General features: G+C 31.4%; 1 protein-coding gene across 1 annotated transcript in view; it reads right to left on the reverse strand.

The window, feature by feature from the left end:
* Nucleotides 1-27,638, reverse strand: part of LOC142330191 (uncharacterized) — a 75,422-nt gene that overhangs the window by 46,167 nt on the left and 1,617 nt on the right. The window lies entirely within an intron of this gene.

A 27,638-nucleotide genomic window follows, 5' to 3' on the forward strand; every position in this document is an offset into this window, starting at 1 on the left:
CTGAGTGACAAGTAAAAAACTTCATTTACTTAACGTAACATCGTGATTCAACAGCTTTGATGCTTTTCTCCATTTCTTTCTGTTATAATTTTTTTGACGCAATTACTACATCCTATTTTCTCAGTTATGTTTCATAAATTCGATTCTTGGTCTATCTCTACAGTTTTTACACAGTATCACCAAAAAACCAAACCTGGATATCATAATGTATGATCAAACAACTTAGTTTACACAAACTTCTCTCATCTACTATTTGCTTTAAAAGGTTTTCATATCAATGTACTTTATTTTCATCATACTTCTGTAACACGACACTTTTAAGTGTATCAATTCTTTTCCTTTACTCTTTTCATATTTTCAAAGTTTTAGTTACTATAAACTGCTAAAACTCGCACACAATATTTTTAAGGAAATTTTTTATTACTCTATAGTAGGATATCAGCAGACTTTTTTTGTATGAAAACTCTTTTTACTTTCCCGTCCAGGTAGTGTTATAGCAGAGCTATAGCTCTAGAAGGTAAATTATTTTAATAGGTCCAATAGGGTCATATGCGGTGACGTTTTGACACATGAAGAACCGAAAAAACAAAAAACGGATGGAAATTTTCGGATGTTAATATTTGTATGTACGTGTATGTGTTCGGTTTTGGCCTTTAAATAACCTTATTTCTCCAGAACTACTGGACCGATTTTGACCAGACTTGGTCAAATTACTTACGTATGGAGCATTGATGCCATTAAATTTTCAACTTAAAAGGTCAAGGAGGTAAGGCTATATAGCAAAGACACTCTCAGTATTTCGAGATTTCATCTAATTAAAGTCAAATTTTTCTTAGACATACTTTTTTTTTTCTTTTTTTTTTCCTACATCCCTGGGCCGGACATCCAATTAAATATACTAGGCCCAGAGACGTGTCTTTTGACTCTAAGGCGGTCTTCCCGCCCACCGGTTTTACACCCGGCACGGCAGGTCAACCACCCCGGTACTAGATCTTTTCTTGCCTGCCTCTAATTCCCGCCGACGAGGGCAAAGCCCGGCAATGCCGTTCCCCACCCCCGCCGACAGAAACCGGGTCTCGGAACTACTGGACCGATTTTGACCAGACTTGGTCAAATTACTTACGTATGGAGCATTGATGCCATTAAATTTTCAACTTAAAAGGTCAAGGAGGTAAGGCTATATAGCAAAGACACTCTCAGTATTTCGAGATTTCATCTAATTAAAGTCAAATTTTTCTTAGACATACTTTTTTTTTTCTTTTTTTTTTCCTACATCCCTGGGCCGGACATCCAATTAAATATACTAGGCCCAGAGACGTGTCTTTTGACTCTAAGGCGGTCTTCCCGCCCACCGGTTTTACACCCGGCACGGCAGGTCAACCACCCCGGTACTAGATCTTTTCTTGCCTGCCTCTAATTCCCGCCGACGAGGGCAAAGCCCGGCAATGCCGTTCCCCACCCCCGCCGACAGAAACCGGGTCTCGGTCTTTATGCCATTTGCCTCAAACCAGCGCGACCAGCACAAGGAGCGCGCGCACTCCCAAAACCAGCCACGCCGGCCGGATCTAGATCTTTTAATTTTATCCCCGCGAAATCTCCCCGGAGTCCCCGTTCCTTCACCGAAACCTGCACGCCAGGGCATACAGGCTCTCAGAGACGGGGCTGTCCACTTATCCCTATTAACGATTGAACCTAACGATTCCTTCGTCGCGCCTCCTTTTCCTTAGTGCGAAGAACCGTACCGGCGAAATTGTTAAAAACGTTCTAGTTCTGCTCCCTCCTTAGCGACCACTCTACTATGTTATTCGCGTTCAGGTTATTGACTGCTATGAATTGTCTGTATTGTGCCCATCTTCGGCATTCGAACATCGTATGCTCTGCGTCGTCCACCTCCTGGCAGTAGTCGCAGTTGGGTGTTCTCTTGCCAAATCTTTTTAAATAGTAACCAAAACATCCATGACCCGACATCATCTGTCTTATGTGAAAGTTCACCTCGCCATGTTGGCGATCCAGCCATGCGTCCAAATCACTTATTAACCTTCTGGTCCAGGCCGCAGCGTTAGTCTCTGCCCATACTTCCTTCCACCACTGTCGGGTCTCAGCTCTACTACACCCTTCCGCTCTCGCTTTCCTGCTCTTGATCTGAAGTTCTATCGGCGGGACCGACGCAAGCACACATATAGCTTCGCTTCATATGACAGAGTACGATACCCTGCCACCACTCCCAACAATGCCGTTCTGTGCATTCTTCGCAGTTTATCCTTGTTTCTTTGTATCCTGATTGCATCAGCCCAAACCGGCGCCGCGTATAACGCCGCAGACACCGCCGCCCACGCAATCAGTTTCCATTTGGAGGCCCTCGGTACTGTGTGTTCCACGAATAATCTCCTGATGGCTTTTATGGTGAGCCCTACTTTTTTGCACACATTTTCTATATGCCCACCAAATTTGAGACTTTTATCTATTGTCACCCCTAGGTATTTTGTATCCTTGACCTCAGTTATAACCTCTCCACGGATCACGACCCGAACGCCACGCAGTCTTCTCCTACCCGTGAAGAGGATACACTTGCTTTTTGCCGGGGACACCTCCATGTTGTTGTTTATTAGCCAGTTGTCTATGAGTTGGAGGGAGCAATTTGCTTTATCCTCTGCATCACCAATTTCCTTATCTTCCACCAATAGTGCAATGTCGTCAGCGTAAGTGACTACGCTGACTCCTTCCGTATAAGGCGACCGGAGCACCCGGTCGTAAAAGATGTTCCATAGCAAGGGGCCTAACACAGACCCCTGCGGAACTCCATCGAAGACCGGAAATCTCACCACCCCCTCCAAAGTGCGAACCTCCGTCCATCTATCAGACAGGTAGCAGTCAACCTGGTTTAGCAAGCGGTCACTAACATTCATTTCTCTGAGCGCCGCTACAATGGCCGTCCACGGTACCGAGCCAAACGCATTTTTGATATCTAACTGGACCATCAATGGGATCCTTCTGGTCCTCCAAGTACCGCTCCGTACCTTCGCCGCCCAGCTAACCACCCTGTTTATCGCATCCAGTGTCGAACGGCCCTTACGGAATCCATATTGCTCCAAATGTAGGCTTCCGTTTAGGTCCAGCTCCTCTTGGATCCTGGTAGCAAGAAGTCTCTCAGCAGCCTTACCCATATTATTTATGAGGCTGATAGGACGGTACTCGCAAACGCCTGGGTTTGTATTCGGTTTGGGAAGAAAAACCGTTCTGGCCTCCTTCCAGCATTGAGGGAAAGTGCGGTGTTGCAGCCCATAACTCAAAATGTCCGTCATCTCCCACGGTACTATTCTGGCCAGGCCTTTAATGACCGCTGCCGGAACTCCATCTGGGCCCGGAATCTTCTTGTTATTTAACTTGTTAATTGCGGCAATCACCTCATCCTGCACAAAACTGCCTCCCGTCTTTTCCTCCTCCCGTGGGAAAAGTACGGACATCTGGCGCGCCCCTTCGTCCTCGTTTAGTGCAGGCACTCGCCTCCCCAATCGCTTCATTACTATTTGGAAGGCTCGCCCCCACGGGTCAGCATCTCTTAGACATACTTGTTAACAATTAAAAAACAACAATATTTGCAAAAAAATTTTTGAAAAATCGCATCCCCATTCCAAAAAAGACTTTGTACTCGTCTGCTATGTTGTGACGTCACAGGTGAGAGTCGTAGAATTAAATAAATGAATAATATTTAAAGTATAAAAAATTAACTCTGTCTGGCTAGGTCTCAAACTCGATCGCCCAGTTGACTCGGTATCTGGTGAGTTAAGCCTCGGGGTTACACCATTCTGCCGACCGTACAGGAAAAGTTGTGAAATTACATTAATGTAGTTAGTGCCGACCGTCGCCGCTAGTACCGCCACACCCGCGCGAATTAAGTACGGTATGCACGTGCGCGTGCTTTAGTTAGAATTATTGAATTAAAAAATACGAAAAAATATATTTAAATGGAATGATAAATATTTTAAATTAAGTTGTGTATCTAAGTCTACATGAGAAACAACCCACAGTTGTCAGCATCTTTTCTTATTTTTTGAGATGACAGGCCTCGATTACTTTGGACATTCTACCCTATGAGAGTGGAAATAGTAGCGAATAAAAAACGCCATATCAAACCGGGATTCGAACCCGGGACTTCCGGATGAAAGGCTGAAACTCCGTTACGGAGATTGGTAAAGCATGAAAGTTCTTATTCTCGTACTAGTATGCTTTTGATTTTTACCTACTTAAACCGTGCTTCTACTACCTAAATTACAGTAGTCTGTAACTGATGGTATACTATGATTTTCACTTACTTTAATATTTAATTTATCCTTGTTCTCTTTCTTATTAACTCTTTATATTACTTTTACTTGAAATTTGAATTTCTTTCTTAGCAATAAATCTGTTTGTAAACCGAATTTTCTACGAATTAGATTTTTTCTAACTCGTATTTGGTTTCTATCAAAAGAACAATTTATTTGCTACCGAATCTCAACATTTTTATTCTTTATTTTTGGATAGTTATTCTTTTCCATTTTTTCTTTCTCAATTCCTATATTTAATTCTTCCATCTTTTATATATTTAAATCTATTATCTACTTCATACATCCTTTTTATCTCTTCAATTGAAGAAGTTGTGTATAAAAAGATGTAAGATTGTTGTAGATTTGAATTTTGAATGTAACCTGACATATAATTCAACCGGTATCGCTGCTGGTTGTATACATACTCTACTACCTTATCTTTTATTCAATATTTTTTCCACTCCTGATTTCCTTTTTTTTTTGTAGTAGTAAATCGCTAATCAAAAATATTTTTTATCATTCCACTTTATCACACGAATTCCTATTCTAACCAGTTCTAAACTATTAATTTTTTATCTTGTCTGATTTTATCATTTTACACATTAAGGAGCTGTGGTTTTTAATTATTAATGATCTCTTGAGTACTTTGCACTGTGAGGAACGATCAGTTGACTAATTTTTCTTAAAGATATTTTAATCAAAAGGATATCAAATTAGTTTTGTAAAACAAATTTAAGGGAAGTCATTTCCTGACAAAATTCATCGTTTTTCCGTAGCTTTCAGGTGTACAGTACGTAAAACCTAAAAAATTGTCTTAAGTTTTAAAAAGATACGAAAAGTCTCAGGAATAGTCGACTATTCCTGAGAATATAACATAGCATATAAAAAATAAACGTTCATATAAGTATGGGTTCAGAAAAACTATGTCAGCGACCTTCTACTACTTCGATAAGATTAAGCCAGACTGTTATTCTTGGGACCCAGATTAAGAGGTATATACGAAATCTGACCTGAAAAATTGGAAAACAAATAATCCCAGACTAAAGACTGGGATCAAAAAATACTATTTTATGTTTAGCATAAAATAACTTTGTTAAGTGGATCAAAGTTAAAAAAAAAAAAATTATTCGCGTAAAACGGTATGAATTTGATCTTTCATTCTTTTTTTTTACTTTTGATTGTATATTTTCTAAAATATTTAATTCTTTTGTTTTGTAATATTAACAAATTTGTTTCGTTTTAATACTTAGTTAAAATCTGTCACACTTTGATATGTTTTTTTTTTTTTAATAAACTTCTAAATTCTTAAGTTTGTATTTAGCTTATTTGACCTTTATTCTTATCATTTTACTCAGAACTTAAAACTTATATGAATTTATTAACCGTTTATCAAAGTTATTTTACGCCCAACATAAAATAGTGTTTTTCACCCAATCGTATGCCTTTTACCTTTTAAGATTTCTCAAAACTATTTAAAGTACAGTTATGTGACTTTTTTTTTAATTTGGTTCTCAAAAATTAGTCTGCCTTAATTTTATCGAGGCGCAGAAATCAGGGCGAAATCTTTCGTCAGCTGACACTCGTTAACGTGGCGATTCTAAACATCTGGTTATATGAACTTTATTTACACCAATGGAACATGTTCTGAAAGTTTGATATATTCTCCGTATAACACTATATATATAATTTCTGAAGGGAATTTTCCCATTAATATCAAAGTATTTTATATCCTCTACAAATAATTTTGAAATAATAAACTTTTACGTCTAAAAATTATTTTTTTAAACAAAATAATTTATTATAGGTAATTTTATTTGTTTTATACGTTTTTTACTTTTCCGTCTAGATACCGCTATAGCTCTAGAAGGGAAAATATTGTAATCGGTCCAATCTGGGCGTATGCGGTTTTCTAGAGCAAGGTCACTTTCAGTAACTCGATATTTCGCCTAAGATCATATTTCGATCTTCCATATTAAATAGACAATCTATATCCATTTGTTAACAATCTACTCGTATATAAATAAAAATGTAAATGTTCGTTTTTGTTCAAAATCTTAAATCTCCGTAACTTCTTCAATTGCTTTGAAATTTTGACACAACGTTACATTCGAATACGCGCGTGTTTTTATATACCTACTATTTATATATCTAAGATGTCACACCTGTGAGAGGTAAAAACATGGTCTTTTTTTAAAACAGCGCTACCTGTTGGACGTAAAAGCAACACACGCTGTACTAAATATTTTACGATTCCATTTCAATGTTTCCGATATGTGTGTCCGCTATAGACTAAAAACCTACTGGACCGGTTTACGCGCGGGAAAAAAAGGAGAAAGGAAAAATCGGATAAGGGAAAATCGAAAAAGGGAAAAAGGGAAGAAGGGAAAATTAAAAAAAGGGAAACCGTGGAAAAAAGAAAAACGGGAAAAGGAAATGGAAAGGGGAAAAAAGAAAAGAGTAAATTTTAAGGGGAAAGTGGAACGAGGGAAAGATAAGTAGGGGAAGAAAGGAAAAGGGGGAGGAAAAGGTGAAAATTGTGGAAAGGAGAAGGGAATATGGTAAAAAGGAATATGGTAAAAAGGAAAATGGTAAAAGGGGAAAAAGGAATAGGGGAAGGGAAAAAGGGAAAGGTTAAATGTCCGTAACATTAACAAAATGAATACATTTTGTTAATGTTTTATCAAAATTTCAATTTATTTATTTAATCTATATATACCCTCAAATCTAGCAATAAAAAAGCATTGCCGGGTCTGCTAGTTAAAAAATAACAATATTTCAAAAAAACTTTTGAAAAATCGCACCCACACCCCAAAATATTATCTAAACTACTGCTATGTTGTGAAGTCACAGATGAGCGGTAGAATTAAATAAATAAATATTATTTAAATTGTAAAAAATAATTCAGTCTAGCTGGATCTCGAACTCTATCATCCGGTTGACTGGGTACCTGATGCGTTAAGCCTCGTGGCTACACCAGTCTGCCGACCGTACAGGCGAATTTGTTCTATGTAAGTTGTGAAATTACATTATTTTAGTTAGAGTCGACCGTCGCCGTTAGTACCACCACACTCGTGAGAATTAAATATGGTATGGGCGCGCGCTTTAGTTAGAATCATTGATTTAAATAAACAAAAGAATATTATATTTAGATAAAATGATTAAAAAAAAGAAAAGATATTTATTTATTTGACCCTAACAAATGTATTTATTCGAAGATTTTAAAACGATTTGAAAACCAACTACTTACATCCATTAAAGAATCAAACTTGGAATCCTGAAATCTTACGGAACCAATTATAACAAAAACCTCTTAATAATTTGAGTACCACAGAATCTACCGTAAGTAACCCAATTCGGATGGATTCAATTCAAATTGAGAATAATAGAATATGCTAATTGGAAGCTTAATCGGAAATCAAAAACGAGATAAATTTGAAAAGCTTAATATTTGAATTTTTTATATTATTAACGCACCAATATTATGTTTGAAATATATGTATATAAAAATTGTTATTTACGCATTTTAGGTGTAGAAATTAATTTGTCTACTCTTTAAAATATTTTATTAATTTTTTTTTTAATTTATCCTGATTAATTACTTCCTTGTACGAAGTAAAGGAAGTATTGTGATAGCGAAAAATTTCGGTTTTTTTTTTTTGTTTTTCAACGGAAATATCCATTTTGACCATCGCTGAATCCATTTTGACTAGTTCGGCATGAAATCTGTACGTACGTATGTATTTATCTCGCAAAACTCAAAAACGATTAGCCGTAGGTTGTTAAAATTTTAGATTTAGTACTATTGCACAATCTAGTTGTGCATCTGCCCTTTTGATTGCAATTGACTGGACCAAAAGTGTCCAAAAAAAACCCGAAATCCAAAAAAAAAATTGGTTTTGGACTTTTCTTTAACTATAGTAATGAGCCCTTATTGAGAGCTAATTTGATTGGTTCCAGAGTTATAGCAAAATGAAACTTTAATTAATGACATATCTTACTTGACGCATCGGTTCGAATCAGACTTCATTTCTTTTTTCAACTTTTTTTTTAATTTAAATATATTGGTTTATTAATAATTATTAACCTCTCATTGTAAAACCGTTTTAAGATAAAGAATAATTCAATAATAACATTAAAAAAATATATATCAGAAGTTATAAATGAAATAAAATTTTATTTACTTTGCATTTAAAAAAAAAAAAATGTTATATGAAATTTAATAGGCGTACAAGTTAGTCATGTGGTGTCTACATCAGATTTTTTTTTTTTTACTTTTATATCCTGGTTGATTTTTACTTAAAATTTGATTTACGATTTGTTTGATATCTGTAATAGATAAAAATATATTATTTTTTGGCATTAAATTTATCAAAAATAAATGTTAAAATTGACCCGACGTTTAACGACACAAAGGGAAGATAAAGAAAAAGAAGTTAAAAATGAGTTAAATATTAATGAAATAATATTGAAAAGTAATAATGAAATTCAAACGCATTTTTAAGCACCTGTTTTTAATTACGCCAACAAAAGAAAATTTGTATTGGTACAGGCAGTTAATATGTTAACGCATATTGTCTTTCACATAATGTTTGTGTAACAGAGCATGTTCTTAATTAAATATATCATGGTTTTTATAACTGTTTACATGGAGAATTCAGAACTATATTTTTAATGTATGTTCCTGTTTTGAAACACGGGGACTCACTTAATCATTCCCTCTTCTTTTGAATAAGACACTTTGTATTCTTTCTCTATCTCTCTCACAACTACATACACAGAACAAATTTTCTTTCACTGTGGCTGTTTCATCTTCTGTTATCCTAACAGTTCTCTATATTTTTACCTCCAGAAATAGTTCACTGCGCCAGTTATTCAAAGTAGAACACATGCGCGCGCGCGCACACACACACACCCATATATATATATATACACGCGCAAACACACACACATATATATACACCACATACTTTTATAAATTTACAGATTGTTCTGGTCTGACCTAATCATACACTCTTGCGTCATGTTAAATAAATTTGTCTTATATTCTACAGTTAGATCCTGTTTAACTTTAAAAGCTACATTCCTTTTAAATTTATTGACCGATCAAAGAAAGGCTTTTGGTTACTCGTGATTCACTGATTCTTCGTTCCTTCTATTTATCTGTTTTCTTTTTGCTTTTTGCTCGTTTTTATTATTTTTTTTTATTTTTTACTGCAAGTAGAAAACACGCGTAGTGTAACTGTCTTACCTCATTTTTTTATCATTTGGAAAAAAATAGTATTACTTTAATATTTTTTAAATTAATTTGCCTGTTTTCTCTAAACCGGTTATCTATAATGTAAAACAAAATGGTAATTTTGGAAAAATTACTATAGTAATTTAAAGCATTATTAAATTAGTTCACACTGAAATTTTTAAGGCGTTATATAAGGGGCAAACTTGACGGTTTCTTATGTTTTAACCTGAAAAAAATAAAATAGGTCCCAGAACTGTATCTCCAGTAGTTTTCATATTATCCAACGTGAAAGAAAGATTCGGTGAAGAAAAAACTTATTTTATGTTTGAAGTACAATAAATTTATTAAATGATTGACAAATGCGTAAATCTTAAAAACAAAACAATTTTATAATCAATTAATCGATCAAATCAATCTTATAATCATATCAAATTTGATTCTCCATCAATCAAGCTTAACTCTTATTTAACGCCTTAAAAATTTCAGTATGACCTCATTTAACCGGGGTAACTGAACTCCGGGCTAAATTTTTCGCTAGTCGTAACTAGATGACAAAGCCTTTTCAGATATATATTTGTATGAAAATTTTTCCATATTTCAAGCTCTAGAATCAATTCCCAAATTATTTCCTTTTCCTACTGAATCACTCTGTATTCTACAATCAGTTTTCTTTGATGAAAATTTTAACATAAACATGCCGCGACTTGGAATTATCTTTATCGCATCGGACATCTAGTTTACACCAAATACCGTTTACACCAAACACCAACTACACCTGCACCTACTGTTTTTTTCCAAATCTAGCCAAATAAAATATATTTATTAAAAAAAAAAAAAAAAAAAGGTAAAAATAAAAATAAATATAAATAATGTAGAATTGGCTAGTCATAATAGACAATGTTAACGATAATAAATTTGTTTTTTTCTTATTAAAGGTTAAATTTATTTCAGCTCTTTTAATTCCTATATAGACACACCCACACGCACGCACACACACACACATATATAATGTCTTCTATATAACTGTGAGCGTGTAAAATATTTAAAAGGTCAAAAGAAATGAAACGATATAAAGGTATGAATTCCTGACCTAATTTCTTAGTAACCTTTTACAAAATCAAACTAGGTAAAATAATAGGGTTGTTTGTTTAAAAGGGCATATAATCGATTTATAAAGTAGATATTTACCTCGCCCTTCCTGTTTTGCCCAACCCTTTTATTCTTCACCCTTTAACACGTAGGTAGTTACATTACTTTGATTAGATAATGATTAATGTACCATGAAAATAATAATAATAATAATTACGAATATTATAAATGTTATCAATCATTATTATTTTTTAACATATACATAATTACTTCTGTTTTAATTAGTATTTTAAATTATAATTTCTTTATTAATATAAAATATAAAATGTACAACCGCTAGTTTTCAGATTCCCAAATTTAAATCGAATCAAAGGATTCCCAATTTACCTGCACATCCTTAAAACCTAAATTTATTAAATGATAAAATATACTGTCAAATTGCATGTCAACAAAATCAAGCAACATTTAAGTTCAGCTTCGAAGTCAGAAATGTGCTGTAGGATATTTTTCTCAGTATTCGATTTACAGAGGAATGGCTATTTCCTGACCACCAAAATTTCCAGATTTTATAATACTGAATTTATTTCTGAATATAATAAGTAATACTGTTTATTCTGTAAAGGTTCGTGGTTTAGAATACTTTCTTGACTGGAAGATCCAGATCGGAAAATGATCCAGCGAAAGAGGATAGAAACAGATATCGTTTTAATCACTAGTATACTATAATTTGTGCCCGTATAGAAATTTATTAATGCAGATAACAAAATTTATAAATTTTACTCGTGTAAAATCCTCCATACCAACTAATAAAAACTTATTAAAACAACAAAATTCGTGATAGATTTTCAGAAAACCTTCATTTTATCTGTTCTTTCTACAGATATATTGATATAATTTTGTTGGCAACCAACAATGCTGTAAACAATGTACGGAAAGATAGGAAAGTTATAGAATAATTTTTAGATAAAGTTTTTTACAAGATTTTATCGCAATAGAAATTATTTTATTTTAACGAGACTGAACAAGTGAGCTTCCAGTGTCAGGCATACTTGAGAAGGTAAAAAGGGAAGTGGTTTCTTATTCCGTACTTCATTGAGCCAAATATATTATCAATCAGTATGCAATAATATTTTTCTAAATTCCAACGAAAATCGGAAAAGGAAAAATTCTAAAAACTTGAATGTGACGAATAAAATGCAATATATCCTTTTTTCTGTATCACAAATCATCACTCCTTTTACCATCTAAAACTTGAAGTAATTTATGACATAAAATCTCACAAAATTTGATATCGAAGCTATTCGAATGGTTTAATCAAAATTGTTTCTTAGATTCTGAGTTGCAATATGATATAAAACTATGGAAAACATCTACTTTTAAATATTTTGTGATAATATGAAAAGGGATTAAAAAACAGCAAGTTACACATGTTAAACAACATGGTCAATTTACACATTCCTATAATTTATCGTACATTTTACATCGTAATAAAGAACAGACACACTAGAAGATATATTTTTAGATTTTATGACCGTTATGGCTTTCTACAGCTATTTTCAGCATCTACTAACAGGAAACTAATTTCAGAGTAGAATAACTGTTTCAGGAAATGACCTCGTAATTAGTCTCTAGTATATTAAATTACTACAATTAATGTAAATTGACATATAAATTATTAATAACAAAGACAATTAAAGAAAATCAGATTGCATTAGAATTAGAGTTATTAGAATTATTAAAATCAAAATAATCATAAGCATAAATAAATCAAGTAAGTTTGAGGTAAAAAAAAAATATTTATTTCTACATTGTACAGCTTTGCTCACAATCATTCCACTAACTGAACATTCATACCTCTGCATATATTTTCTTTCTTATTTTACATTCTCGGTTTCTACATTGTTTGCCAACTTTTTTTCAGATTTATTCATTTGTATAAATAAAAATAAAACTATTTTTAAAAAGCGAGTGTTTATAAAACGTATTAACATGTAAAGAATTCAATTCTTAGAGTAGGAGCATTAGATTCCAAATATGAATATGTTTTGAACGTTTGTTTTGTCAATGTCAAAGTTTATTTTGAATCAAACAGCAAATTTTTCCTGTCGATCAGTCTAAGTGGAAAAAGTCCCTAACCATGCCACAATTGTCATATTAAAAGTCGAGAGCCTCAAACCAACCCGAAATTTGTTGTTTATAAATTAAATAAAATTTAAGAACCACATTTTATCTCCACTATTTTGGCTGTAGGTCGTTAAACATTGATTTTACATAAAAACTTACTCTTGTAAAAAGTGTATAGCGGAAAATTCTACACAAAAACATTTTAAACACATTACAATCAAATCAAAAATAAACGAGCTAGCGCAATAAACAGTAGCACACTATATTCTACCTTTTCGGAGAAATATGAAATAGCCTGCGGCACCGTTTCAACAAGCGTACTTAATAAAAATAAAAAACCTATAACTTTTGTTCTATGATAAATAATACAAAAAAAAATCAACATTTCATTGATAAGTGATACCTAAAAGAATAATCTTTGGTAAATTTAAAAGAATTTGTTACATTTAGGAATAATATATTATAGTATAATGTTGTCAGGTAGAAGAATTTTCAAATTTGTTTATCAAAGGCCTGCAAATAAAAACCAAATTCAAAAAATTAAAACACAACTGTGCAAATATATTCTTAAGGTGATTATTTATTTATTTATTTTAATTTATTTATTTACAATTTAAAACTTACATGGTCATCCGTCAGACCTAAGTCTGTCGACAGATATACTAAAGAGTATTATTACATTATTAAGTGGTTAATGTAATAACCAATTTTATGTAACAACTAAAGATATTATTAGTTTTATAATACTTATAATAGTAGTACAATTATAAAATTAATTTTACCAAATTAGACTAAATATTTAAAAACTAATGAACAAATTATTTCTTTAATAATTGTAATGTATTAGATTTAGTAACTAAAATTATATTCAAGAAACAAAATATACTTATACAAAATATATACTTAATTACAACAACGAATTACACAATTAATATCTTGTTGCAACAATTACTTAAAGAAAATAAATAACTAAGCTTTAACCATTCAACAATACATTATTTATTGATTTACAATAATTATCAACATTAAAATAATAACTATAATCATGTTATAATTGTCTGGACTGCCAGTATAAATCCAACATGAATCCTGTTAGTACCTATTACGTTATAAGTAATGCCCACTCAATGAGAAGTTTTTTTAAATCATTTTTTTTTATTTTTACATTATTGAGGTGATTCGGTAAAGAATTAAGTAATGCAGGAACAACGTACTTCTTTAATCGTTTACCGTAAGTATTATTATATCTATCTGTGATAAAGCTCATTGCTCTCAAATTGTATCCACTTTCTATATTTACCCTGTATTCACTGTTGTAAAAGTTCTTAAAAATAATTAAGAATTTAAATAGACCTCTAACTGACAGAAACCTTGTAAGATTATTTAAATTAGTGTCATAATTGTTATCAGAATCATAAAGAGCAATATCTTTGAGGACCCTATTTTGTATTAAATTTATTTTATTTATGAGATAGTCTGCGGCTGATCCCCATGTTGTCAAGCCGTATCGAATAACAGATTCAAACAAGGATGAATAGAGTAAGCGTTTACAGTGAATTGGTAATAGGGGTGAGATGTGGTGGAATTTCATAGCAACCACTCTTAAATTTTTACATATATGTTTTATATGGTGATCCCATCTAAAAAAAGAGTCAAAATGTACACCCAAATATTTGTATTTGTCAGCATTCTGGAGATGTTCACAATTACAATTTATGTGGTAATTTTTTATACAGTCACATGTATGACAAATAATTTTTATTGGTCTTTGGGATTGAAGATAAGGAGATCTTACATGTAAAACAGTAGTTTTTTTAGCGTTAATAATTAGGCCTTTGTCATGAAGCCACTTTAATAGATTATTAAAATCTCCTTGCATTAAAAACTCTGCTTCTTCCAATCGCTTATGTCCAAATGCTAAAACACTATCATCAGCGTATTGCAACAGACATGAATTAGAGATTTATTTACAACATTTATGAATGTTGTAGTAAGCTTCGTAGCAAAATATTTTGTCGTTTTTTAAATATTAGTAATTTTAAAAACCAAATTTTGGGACTTTCACTAAGTGTAAAAAACCATAACTTACTAAAACTTTACGAAATAAAATATTAGATAATAGTAATAGTTAGGGGGAAATATTTACTTTTAAGTGAAAATATCAGTTTTACAAACTTTTAATTTTTGACTGAGTTTTGTGAGAGTAGTATTTGTAAAATTAGTCAGTGAAAATAACTAACAGTGAAAATAACAATGTAAATAAATATTTGTAGAAAGTTAACAAAAACAAGATTTTTATGTTAAATTTTGTAACGTTAACCATAAATATGTTCTTTATTGAGTGTAAACTTCGATTTCCTTATTAAAAAAAATTTAATTTAGATAAAAAACGTTTTTTTTTGTTTTTGTTCTAACAGGTGGTCACTCACATTTTTTTATAATCTTATGAAAATGTTTTTAAACATTTTTTGTATAAATTTTCCGTTCTACAATTTTTTGTTTAAACATTTTCCGATAGATTCAATATTTAACTACAGCCGAAAAACAGGACTACGACACGTTTATATCGATATAGTGTGAGCCATTTTACGAAATCCACCCGAATATCTCAAAATTCTTTTGGAATATTTTGTTTGGTAAGCTCTCGACTTGTATTATGTTACTTGAGGCATGCTTAGGGATCTTTTCCACCCGGTCTTCTTTAAATTCAAAAATGTCCCCCATTCTCACATCACAGCGGTTCAGCTTCATCCTACAAAAAAAAAAAAGATCCTTCATCGATTAGATGAAGATGAATAACTCTAGTATAACTAGTGGTTAGCTTTAAAATTCTCCAGTATTTTTTTACAGAAATGAAGACGTACTCTTATCATTAATATTAGGGCCTGCACCAGCTAAAATCATCAGTATCTTATCGAACATTCTTCTAAACTGTTGATTATGAGATTGCGAGTTATACGCTTGAATTAGGAATTAGGAATTAGTGAGGTTCGGTGGGAAGAGGAAGGCGACTTTTGGTCAGGTGATTTTAGAGTAATTAACTCAGCGTCAAATAATGGGCAGGCAGGAGTAGGTTTCGTGATGAACAAGAAGATAGGGAGGAGAGTGGAGTATTTCAAAACGCATAGCGATAGAATCATTGTAATAAGGATAAAATCAAAACCTAAACCGACAACGATTGTTAACGTTTATATGCCTACAAGCGCCCATGATGATGATGAGGTAGAGTGTGTATACGAAGAGATTGATGAAGCAATTAAACACGTAAAGGGAGATGAAAATTTAATAATAGTTGGAGATTGGAATGCAAGCATTGGAAAAGGCAAGGAAGGAAATATAGTGGGTGAATACGGGCTGGGCAAAAGGAATGAAAGAGGGGACCGACTTATAGAGTTTTGCACGAAGTATAATTTAGTAATTGCCAACACCCAATTTAAAAATCATAATAGAAGAATATACACTTGGAAAAAGCCAGGCGATACTGGAAGGTATCAGATAGATTATATCATGGTTAAGCAAAGATTTAGAAATCAACTCGTTGACTGCAAAACTTACCCTGGAGCAGACATTGATAGCGACCATAATTTGGTGATAATGAAATGTAGATTGGGGTTTAAAAACCTGAAGAAAAGTTCTCAGATGAATCGGTGTAATTTAGAGAAGCTTGAGGAAGAGGAGGTAAAGAAGATTTTTGAGGAGGACATAGCAAGAGGTCTGAGTAAAAAAGATAAGGTAGAAAATGTAGAAGAAGAATGGGAGAATGTTAAAAAGGAAATTCTTAAATCAGCAGAAGCAAACTTAGGCGGAATAAAGAGAACTGGTAGAAAACCTTGGGTTTCAGACGATATATTGCAGCTGATGGATGAACGTAGAAAATATAAGAATGCTAATGATGAAGAAAGTAAAAGGAACTATCGGCAATTAAGAAATGCTATAAATAGGAAATGCAAACTGGCGAAAGAAGAGTGGATTAAAGAAAAGTGTTCAGAAGTGGAAAGAGAAATGAACATTGGTAAAATTGACGGAGCATACAGGAAAGTTAAGGAAAATTTTGGGGTACATAAATTAAAATCTAATAATGTGTTAAACAAAGATGGTACACCAATATATAATACGAAAGGTAAAGTCGATAGATGGGTGGAATATATTGAAGAGTTATACGGAGGAAATGAATTAGAAAATGGTTTTATAGAGGAAGAAGAGGAAGTTGAGGAGGATGAAATGGGAGAAACAATACTGAGATCTGAATTTAAGAGAGCATTAAAAGATTTAAATGGCAGAAAGGCTCCTGGAATAGACGGAATACCTGTAGAATTACTGCGCAGTGCAGGTGAGGAAGCGATTGATAGATTATACAAACTGGTGTGTAATATTTATGAAAAAGGGGAGTTTCCGTCAGACTTCAAAAAAAGTGTTATAGTTATGATACCAAAGAAAGCAGGGGCAGATAAATGTGAAGAATACAGAACAATTAGTTTAACTAGTCATGCATCAAAAATCTTAACTAGAATTTTATACAGAAGAATTGAGAGGAGAGTGGAAGAAGTGTTAGGAGAAGACCAATTTGGTTTCAGGAAAAGTATAGGGACAAGGGAAGCAATTTTAGGCCTCAGATTAATAGTAGAAGGAAGATTAAAGAAAAACAAACCAACATACTTGGCGTTTATAGACCTAGAAAAGGCTTTCGATAACGTAGATTGGAATAAAATGTTCAGCATTTTAAAAAAATTAGGGTTCAAATACAGAGATAGAAGAACAATTGCTAACATGTACAGGAACCAAACAGCAACAATAACAATTGAAGAACATAAGAAAGAAGCCCTAATAAGAAAGGGAGTCCGACAAGGATGTTCCCTATCTCCGTTACTTTTTAATCTTTACATGGAACTAGCAGTTAATGATGTTAAAGAACAATTTAGATTCGGAGTAACAGTACAAGGTGAAAAGATAAAGATGCTACGATTTGCTGATGATATAGTAATTCTAGCCGAGAGTAAAAAGGATTTAGAAGAAACAATGAACGGCATAGATGAAGTCCTACGCAAGAACTATCGCATGAAAATAAACAAGAACAAAACAAAAGTAATGAAATGTAGTAGAAATAACAAAGATGGACCACTGAATGTGAAAATAGGAGGAGAAAAGATTATGGAGGTAGAAGAATTTTGTTATTTGGGAAGTAGAATTACTAAAGATGGACGAAGCAGGAGCTATATAAAATGCCGAATAGCACAAGCTAAACGAGCCTTCAGTAAGAAATATAATTTGTTTACATCAAAAATTAATTTAAATGTCAGGAAAAGATTTTTGAAAGTGTATGTTTGGAGTGTCGCTTTATATGGAAGTGAAACTTGGACAATCGGAGTATCTGAGAAGAAAAGATTAGAAGCTTTTGAAATGTGGTGCTATAGGAGAATGTTAAAAATCAGATGGGTGGATAAAGTGACAAATGAAGAGGTATTGCGGCAAATAGATGAAGAAAGAAGCATTTGGAAGAATATAGTTAAAAGAAGAGACAGACTTATAGGCCACATACTAAGGCATCCTGGAATAGTCGCTTTAATATTGGAAGGACAGGTAGAAGGGAAAAATTGTGTAGGCAGGCCACGTTTGGAGTATGTAAAACAAATTGTTAGGGATGTAGGATGTAGAGGGTATACTGAAATGAAACGACTAGCACTGGATAGGGAATCTTGGAGAGCTGCATCAAACCAGTCAAATGACTGAAGACAAAAAAAAAAAAAAAAAAAAACGCTTGAATATCAAACGGATTTTCTGGGCATACATTAGTACGCTTCTCTTACACGATTTAAAGTTTCTACATTTAAAGCGATACGTTCCTGCCGAAGACCGGGACACGAACTGAATTATTCATCCAATTTCATTACTATTGTAAATAGGTTGAAACCTCAAGAATTTTATTTTATACCGCATCACAACAGCAGTGGTTTTCACGGACTCTAATAAATACAGAATGTCTTCATATATTGATTAAAAGACATTTATACTACTATAATCGCTTAACGAAAAACATACTACGGGCACGCTGTTCCCTTAACAGTAACATCAAGAGTTCACTTTCATTTTAATTGTAATTTAATTTTGTGTTTTATTTTTCTGTATAATTCGAGAACGGTAACAATTCTACAGATTTTAAAATAATCCAGGATCTATACCCAGTGTTTATTTTGTATGTAATAAAAACTCGCATTCAAAATTCGAAACATTTTTGACACAAAAACTTTTTTTCAGATTTTATTTGTCTTAATTTTTATTACCAAAATTAAATTAAACTAAAATAGATCCCGAATAATAAAAACAATATTATAAAAATGAAAAAACACGATTGACAATAGATTTTAAAAAAAAAGTTAAAAACTACAATAAATGGAACTAAAAAAAGAAAAGGTATGGAAACAAAGGATCAAACATCGTTATGCAATATTTAATTAAACAAAATAATGGGTGACCAATCAACTTTCAGACAGTTTATGTTTATTTAAATATATTTTTGATATTGTAAAAATAGCAGTCATCCAATGAAAACCAGAAAAGGAAAAATGAATATTTAAGAAAGAAAAAATGGAAGAAATATTTGGAAGAATATCGATAGAAAATGTTGTCCTTCAACGAAAATATTTAAATATAGTCGGAGGGCTGTTTAATATAAAATAATTACTCTTTAGAGCTCTTTAATATAGGACAATTCAGAGCCCACAGACTGCTTTTAAATATTTTGGTTGAAGGACAAAATTTTCTTATCGATGTAAGACCGGGTGAGAACTTAATCATTCGACAAATTTAAATGCCTGTTATTTATACAACATGAAAAATATATTTAAACAAATTAAAACTTTCTGAAAGTTGATTGGTCATCTATTATTTTATTTAATTAAATATTACATAACGATGTTTAGTACTTTATATACTTTTTTTTTAGTTCAATTTATTGTCGTTTTTTAATTTTTATAATTTTTTTTATTTATTACTTTTTAGTGATCATCTAGAAAAATTCACGATTCGGAAACGTATGGATTAATGTATTTAAAATACTGAGCTAAATAATCAAACTGTAAACATTTCAATTTATTTAATTGACGTATACCAATCTAATTACAGTTTACAAGGAACTCAACCGATTTAGTTTCTCGAGAGACTTTTTATCGTGCGGATCGTTCAGAAATTTTCTGGGATCCAAACAAAAAATGGCTAAACTCTCCAATTGTCTCACGCGACTTAGTGCTACGTAGTCCTGGCCCTTGGCAAAGATGTGAGTGCTACCGACACAGCTGTATCTAGGATAGTCCCTTATAGTTTACTCAAAGTTTTAGTCCATCACAATATTAGCAGCAAAATACACCGTTCCACTTTGCCCAGTTCCCCAAACGCATTAAATTCGACAATAGCGGGCTCGAGCCTCAATCCGATGCCGACAGCTTTACCTCTAATCGTACTGTTATCAAACTCTACAAATATCGTTTGTGGGAGCTTTCCCGACTCAAGCTACTCTCGGCCTAGCGCAGACCACTCGATTTTTCTGAATGTATCAGTTAATTTTTGTTCTGGTTTAGTTCCATCGTGATTTTGTACAATATTAGTAAATACTTTGAGAATCTGAAGACTGGTTGCAAAAATATAACATTTCCGAATAACCATGATCTGTTAGATCGATAGTGTATCTGATGCATGCAAACGTTAGTCTTCAACCTACTAATAAATACCCCGTTTGAATTTTGTTAATCGGAGGATTGTCCGCAGAGATATTATAACAGCACCCCATTGGACCTACTATAACAGCGCTCCAAGGGCACCCCGTTTGTTACCAATTGATGGTGATGATTGGTCTAGCCTAGCACGAGGTGTTCGCATCACATCACTCTAGCCTCACACGCAGTTCCCATGGAAAGCCCATTATTATTAAACAGATTTTTTTTAGATTTAATATTTTTTTAATTTTATTTAACGTAAATTTAATTCTATTATTTTTGTAATATTATTCATTCGATTGATTTGAATCAATCAATTCAAACCCAGTTAACACAGTGATAGAGGCTCACAGTTCGCAGTTAATTAATTAAATTCATTAAAGTTTGTACTTCAATCGGCAAATCTCCACTACCACATAATTATTTATTTATATATATATATATACACACACACACACACACACACACACACACACACACACACACACTTATATAGCCTATGAACCTCCCGGTAACATAAAGATTCCAACGCGGGCTCATACATATAAATCGGTTCGGCAGTGGAGCTGCAACGGTGGAACTAACATACATACATACATCCTAAATGCATTACACTCCTTTTTGGGCAGTTGTGTAAAAACAAATAAAAACTGTTTTTTGAAAGAAGGCGAGGAATATACTTTTATTTGGGAATTTCAAAAAAGTTTGTATGAAATTTGTTATTAATTTTGTTTAATTTTCATTGTTTACAATTTTTCTCTAAAATGTATTTCAACGAGGTAAACAAAATAAAAACCCATTTACATCTTAGAGGAAGACTGCTAGTTCTGTAGTCTAAATACGTAAATTAAAAGATTAGAAGGCAAACTTTTTATCTTTTAATTAATACTTTATAAATAAAAAAACTTACTTAATATTCTCTTCTATGATTAAATTTTATTGGGGGGGGTCTTGCTGTTATCATGAATTAAATTATAAAACTATTATTTACACAATTTTAAAACAGTCCACTGAGCCTATTTGCATTTACCACTATACCTACAATAATTTAAAAGGTTAGGTTATTGCCTTTTTATTTTTTAATTAAATGAAAGCGACTTTTTTTATGTAACCATTTTATCTTGTTTATTTGTTTTATATGTTTTATCTTGTAACACGTTTTTTATAAAAACATATTGCAATGGTAGTATATTAAAATAATTAATCCTTAAAAAAAAAATTATATATAATTAAACATTTAAATCGTGTGTTTTATGTGATATTTTTTAACCAATTTAAAAAAAAGGAAAAACGTTTGTATTTTTTATGTTAAAAAAAGAGAAGGTCCCCTATTTTTTACCGACTAATCGAAGAAAAGTACATTACTTTCGGTCGTACGGTAGACTGGGAAATAAAATTGAATTTTCTTGACGTTTTGAAGTATGAGGAGCATTCACTACCAAATACTATTCACCTAAATTCGGGTTTCCTTTTACATATTTAGGCCTATGTAAAAAATTTGTGGCTCGAAAATTTCCAAACCTACTCGATAAATTTCATTGAAATTTATATATGTAATAGTAGTGTAACTGTAGTTGTGCCTGTGAAAATTTGAAGAAGATTGGTTGAGTCGTTCCAGAGTTATGCTCAATTTAACGTCGACAACAGAAAAATACAAAGTCAACATAACCTCAAATTTGAGGTTATGTTGACTGTATTTGTGTATTTTTCATACGTGCTTATGCAGCAAGTTACAGTAGAGAGTGAAAAGAATAATTATACAAAAATATTATTCAACATAAAACAACAAAAAATCGGTCTTGTAGCGCAGATGTGTGTAAGATTTCTTTTTTTATGTATAATCTAGTTTAATTGTTTATCAAGCAGTCATCCGCATTGACTGTACTGATGATTTGAAAAAATGTTTCATTTTTTAGGTTATCATTCCTTAGTATTACGTTTATTGTTATAAAGTAACAATATATACTCTTTTGTTCAGATATTAAAAATAGCTTTACATTAAAATTCAATTTGTACAAAAATTACATATTTCCTAAATTTTAGTCATCGTTTGCTCACGCTCAACGAGTTAAATTATTTATTAACTTTTTCTGTGCGTTTTTTCGCTACCTATTGAAGAAACCTACTTATTGTAAAGAAAGCTACCTATTGTAATGGATACCATGATTCAACTTCCGGAAAATTTCGACATATCTTCGCGTTTCATATCCCCCAGACCCAAAACCAATATCACTTGGTTTTTCCCCCAAAACCAAGTGAAATATATCTATATTTCACTTTCATGTGGACACGATAACTGCCGTAATTTTGCGTCAGTCACTTTCAAATTGATACATAAAATATAACCACCCAAAATCTCGGTCGAGTTTGTTAATGGAAAATATCGGATGATCATGGGGGTGGAAATGGGGGAACGTTTTCGAAAAAAACAATATCGCTACAAATTTCTTATTAAGTAAATTAACGAATTCGTTTAAAGTTCCTACAATTCTTTGGATAAGGGCTTAAAACCTATCTAAGTAAAGGTTTTTGACATCACCAACCATTAGTCCAGGGGGTGGAAAAAATGGGGTTTTGAAGACAAAAAATCATATCTCCCTTGATAGGAACAGTATCGAATCAGTTTAAAGTGATCGTTAGTTCTCTAAATATTACCTAAAACTTTTGTCTAAAACAGTTTTTGATATGACCAACCCTTACGGCAAAGGCTGACCGAAATATTGCTGGAATTGTAAGAAGATGGGGCTTGTCGTATCCTAAACATGTGAAACTTTTTTCACATGAACCCTTGTTGTATTGAGTAAATTTGAAGTTTTTCTTAATTTTAAGGTGTGAAAATCTTTTTTATCCCCTTCTTAGCACCGGTCTTTCACCTTCCTAAAATCTACCTCTACCTTCCGAAAGTGATTTTTTTTTTTATGACATAAGACTTCTGTTCAAGGGGTTTTAGCGGATTTCAAAAGAATTTGGAAATCGCTACTGCGGCCTGTCGTATTTATATGCATATGTATGTATGTATGTATGTATGTATAAGAGTCTTACATCCGCTCTACCGGACGCAAATCTTAACCGATTTTGATGAAATTAGTAGGTGATTTAGACCTACTAGGAATAGAGCTCTATTGATTTTCAAGGAGTTGGATTGACAGGAACCGGAGCTAATATCAAAAAATGGGATTTTTGGGTACATTTTCAGTTTTTTCGTTCTGCAGGGTGCAATTTTTAACTGTTTTTTATGAAACTTGGTAGGAGATAATGTAAACTTTGTAAAAATGCAGCCCAATTGATTTTTCAAGGAAATCAGTTTACAGGCACTGGAGTTAGAAGAAAAACACTGGGTGTTTTTAGGTACGATTTTCAAGATTAACTAAACCGGAAACCACTCTTCTGACGCACTTACTACGACAGATTTTTTTCATATGGGGAGCGTTTTTGTAACCCTATTCTATATTTAACATTTTTTTAAACTAAAAAAAAGATTAAATATTAAAAAAGTCATAAAACCAATTTATAAAAAATATTAAAAACAATAAAAAAAATTTTCACTATCGTGAACTCCGTAGAGGAAGATACCCGCTTAGTTCTGATTCCGGTTGTTACACCACCCCCTCCGTTCCTAGCCCTGATAGGCTTTTCCGGAGGTCATCTTTTACACCCTTTAAACTTGATAACGCAATACAATCATCTGTTTGGCCTCTTGTCAGGATGGCATCGATGCAAATTCCTCGGCAGACATATTCATCAGTATATTAATAAAACTTACTATGCCTTCGCATGGCCTCTTCCAACCACGACCACCTATCGTAACTTACAACTATCAACTATCAAATTAACCGATACGCGGAAGCACGATCCCCGCGCCTTTCTCTAACACTAAAGGTTTCACTGATAAACTCTTTCTATATCTAACTTCAGCTGGTCTATGCACTCGTATCATTATTTTTTTTAAACACCAAAAATATTATCCTCATACCAACAAAACAAAGTATTGATCGCAACAACGGCAATTTTGTCCTATAATTCAATTTACTCAAAGTCCTCTTGAATTACTTAAAAATCAAGAAACAGATTCACAAATTTAACAAGCCTCTAATGAAAATATACCCTTTTTCTCTCTGCTTTAGTTCGCTTTCAGGAGCGAGAAAATAATTTTTTCACTATCCGTTATACTTTGACTTCAAGTCAGTACCAAATTTATAGGAGATTATTTATATTTGCTTTAAATTCTATGTAAACCTCTAAATGCTTTGAACAATAATTGAAAACTGTTATTCTATAATTTATTTTTAGTATTTTTTTTAACTCAAGTGAGAAGTTCCTACAATTAAAATTATTTAATTTTTATTTTTGTTTTTGAATGGGAGCAAAGCAATTCCTTTGCAATCTGATGACTTTTCCATTTTACACATGAACTTAATCTTAAAAGCGAAATTACCCAAAATTCCAAGTTTCATATTAATAATTTAACAAAAAAAAGTAATAGAAATAAAATAAAGAAATTAAGATAATAAAACAAAAATAGTTAATTACTGAAGAAAGGTATTCCAACAATTAAAAGCGAAATTAACCTGAAATTCCAACTTTCAAATTAAATAATTAAGAATTCATCCTCGTTTTTTATTAAGCGAGAAGTTCCTATAATTAACTTTTTTTTATTTATTAATTTTCTTAGCCATTCAATTTTGTTATTAATGGTTTAACAACAAATAAATAAAGCATTTTTTCCTAAAATTAATAATTACATTAATAAATTTCTATACTTCGAGATATGAGCTTTGTTTTCAACGAAAAGTTTTAACCTTTTTTTATTAAAAAAAAAAACTTGAAATCTTAATAAGTTTTCATAAAAAGCATTCATAAGCTTTATTAAACATACTGATGATAACGGACAGTTATTATTCTCATTCATTAACTAATCACACAGCTTTAATTTGACAGTATAAGATGCACATTACATAAACAATCTCTACCAATAACGAACCTGCTTTATGAAATTCAATTCTTTAATTTATGATAATTAATTTATACTTCCATCAACAAACTTTTCTCTTTTTTTTAACTTATTATTATTTAATTTCTTTTTTTTAATTATAATTCAATAATTAACAGTTAAAAGCACTTTTTTTAAATTTAATTACAAAAATCAATTTTAATACTTAAAAATCTCTTAAAAAGTATTTTTACTATTTTACAAAAGTCTTTGATAATTTTATTTTTGACGAAAATATGATATAAAAGTTAGTGGCCTTTTTTTGCTGTCTAAGGTCATCTTATGCATCAATTTATCAGATAATTAACGTATTTGGTTAATCACAATTATGCGTATTTAGTTATTTTGCAAGATATTTACTTATTATTATAATTTTTTTTTAACTTAAATATTTAAGTTTTAAATATTTAAAACTGATGACTCTCCCATTTTTACACAAGACCTTAAAACCAAAATTACAAAAAAGTTCCAACTTTTATATAAATGTAATATAAAAATGTAATGGAATAAAAAAATAAACTAAATAATTAAACGAACCTTGAAAGCGAAATTAGCGAAAGTATCAAATTTAAGATAAAAATTAAATTTTAAAAATAAATTAAGTTTGATAACTAGCTTCTTAAATTATAGAATATGTTAAGAGAAGATTATTTTTTAGCAATATTTTAGACTTTTAGTTTCTAATGCTCTTTTGTGCATTATGCTTAACTTATAGATAATGCTTTTTCTTATAGATAACGTCATCGTAAATGCTATCCATATTGAATTGATTTTTGGCTATCTTTAATAATTTGGTACATATATTTGATTTCAATTACATTTTCTTGTTTAATATACTGATTTCAATGATTTTATTAAATTCAAAAATTGGGTTTTCGTTTTGTTCCTATACCAAGAATATGTTATTCATTAAAAAAAACTTTTGTAAATTTTTAAACAATCGTATTATAGAAAAATAGTAATAATCGTTTGTTCTTTTAAAACTGAACTTTTGAAATCCCTAACGAATAAAAACAGATTACTACTAACCATTTATTTAGCGCTGACTTGAAAATTAAAAAAAATAAAAAAATAAAATAAGAATTGAAAAGGTTTTTTTTTTAATTCGTATTTTTTATTAGTTATATTTTTTACTATTAATATTTTTCTATTTAAAATATAGATAAAATAAGGTTTAAAAGCTGTAATTCAAGTTATGAAATTTAAAAAAAAATTTTAAGAAAAAACGTTTGGGTAAGTGAAAGTAAAAAATTAGCGTTTGATAAAAGTTTGATGTAAAGAAATAACGGTAACTGCTACCGAATGTCATCTAATCTGAAATGGGGGAATCATTTTTTTATTACAATTTGTCCAACTACTTTTTAAAACTTTTGTTTAAAAACACCTTGAGTACCAGAACAATATAAGAGTACGTATTATTAATACTATTAGGATATAGTAATAAAATACTAGACAATGATTATACAACGATTACAACAAATAAATAAAGACTATGGTATTATAAATCGGCTAATTTTTTTTAAACACCTTCCACTATTTTTTTGGAAAAATAACTACGGTACTCAAAGACTGTTTTAGATTGTAGTAAGCAATCCGATGATCTTGGGAACTGAGTTGGAAGGTAGTCGTGATGAACGAGAAAGTATCATTTAAAAAACTAAATTTATAATTTTTATACTTATTTTTTTGTTTTTCAAAATATGTTTTTATTGTTCAAATAAGACATTATAAATAGGGTTACACATAAAGACAGTTTTCAATATCAAGCTGTGAGGATCTCGTAAAGGATTTTAGATCATAGCTTCTTTATAACATTTAATGTATACTGTCCGGTATTAAAAGTAAATCACCGGTATGTCTCTATATAACCACCACGGTAAACTTTTGTTGAAAGACAATAAATTGTTATTATCGCCTCACATGAAACATTCATTCTGCTCATTTCAGGCTTCACATTTTCTTTATTATATACTTTCAATAGAAATATAATTATTTTATTTATTTACTCGTATTAATTTAAATTATTGTTGCTTTTACATTAGTTATCAAAATATTTTAAAGAATTAAGCCAAATTTAAAATAAAAAAAATTACGCCATACGTGAATCAGGGTAAATCAGAATTAAGAATATAAATTTTAAATGGTCAAAATAAAAATAAAAATATATATATAATTAAATTAATTTTTTT

This window comes from Lycorma delicatula, chromosome 9 (genome assembly GCF_047948215.1).
Source record: "Lycorma delicatula isolate Av1 chromosome 9, ASM4794821v1, whole genome shotgun sequence".
Classification (NCBI taxonomy): domain Eukaryota; kingdom Metazoa; phylum Arthropoda; class Insecta; order Hemiptera; family Fulgoridae; genus Lycorma; species Lycorma delicatula.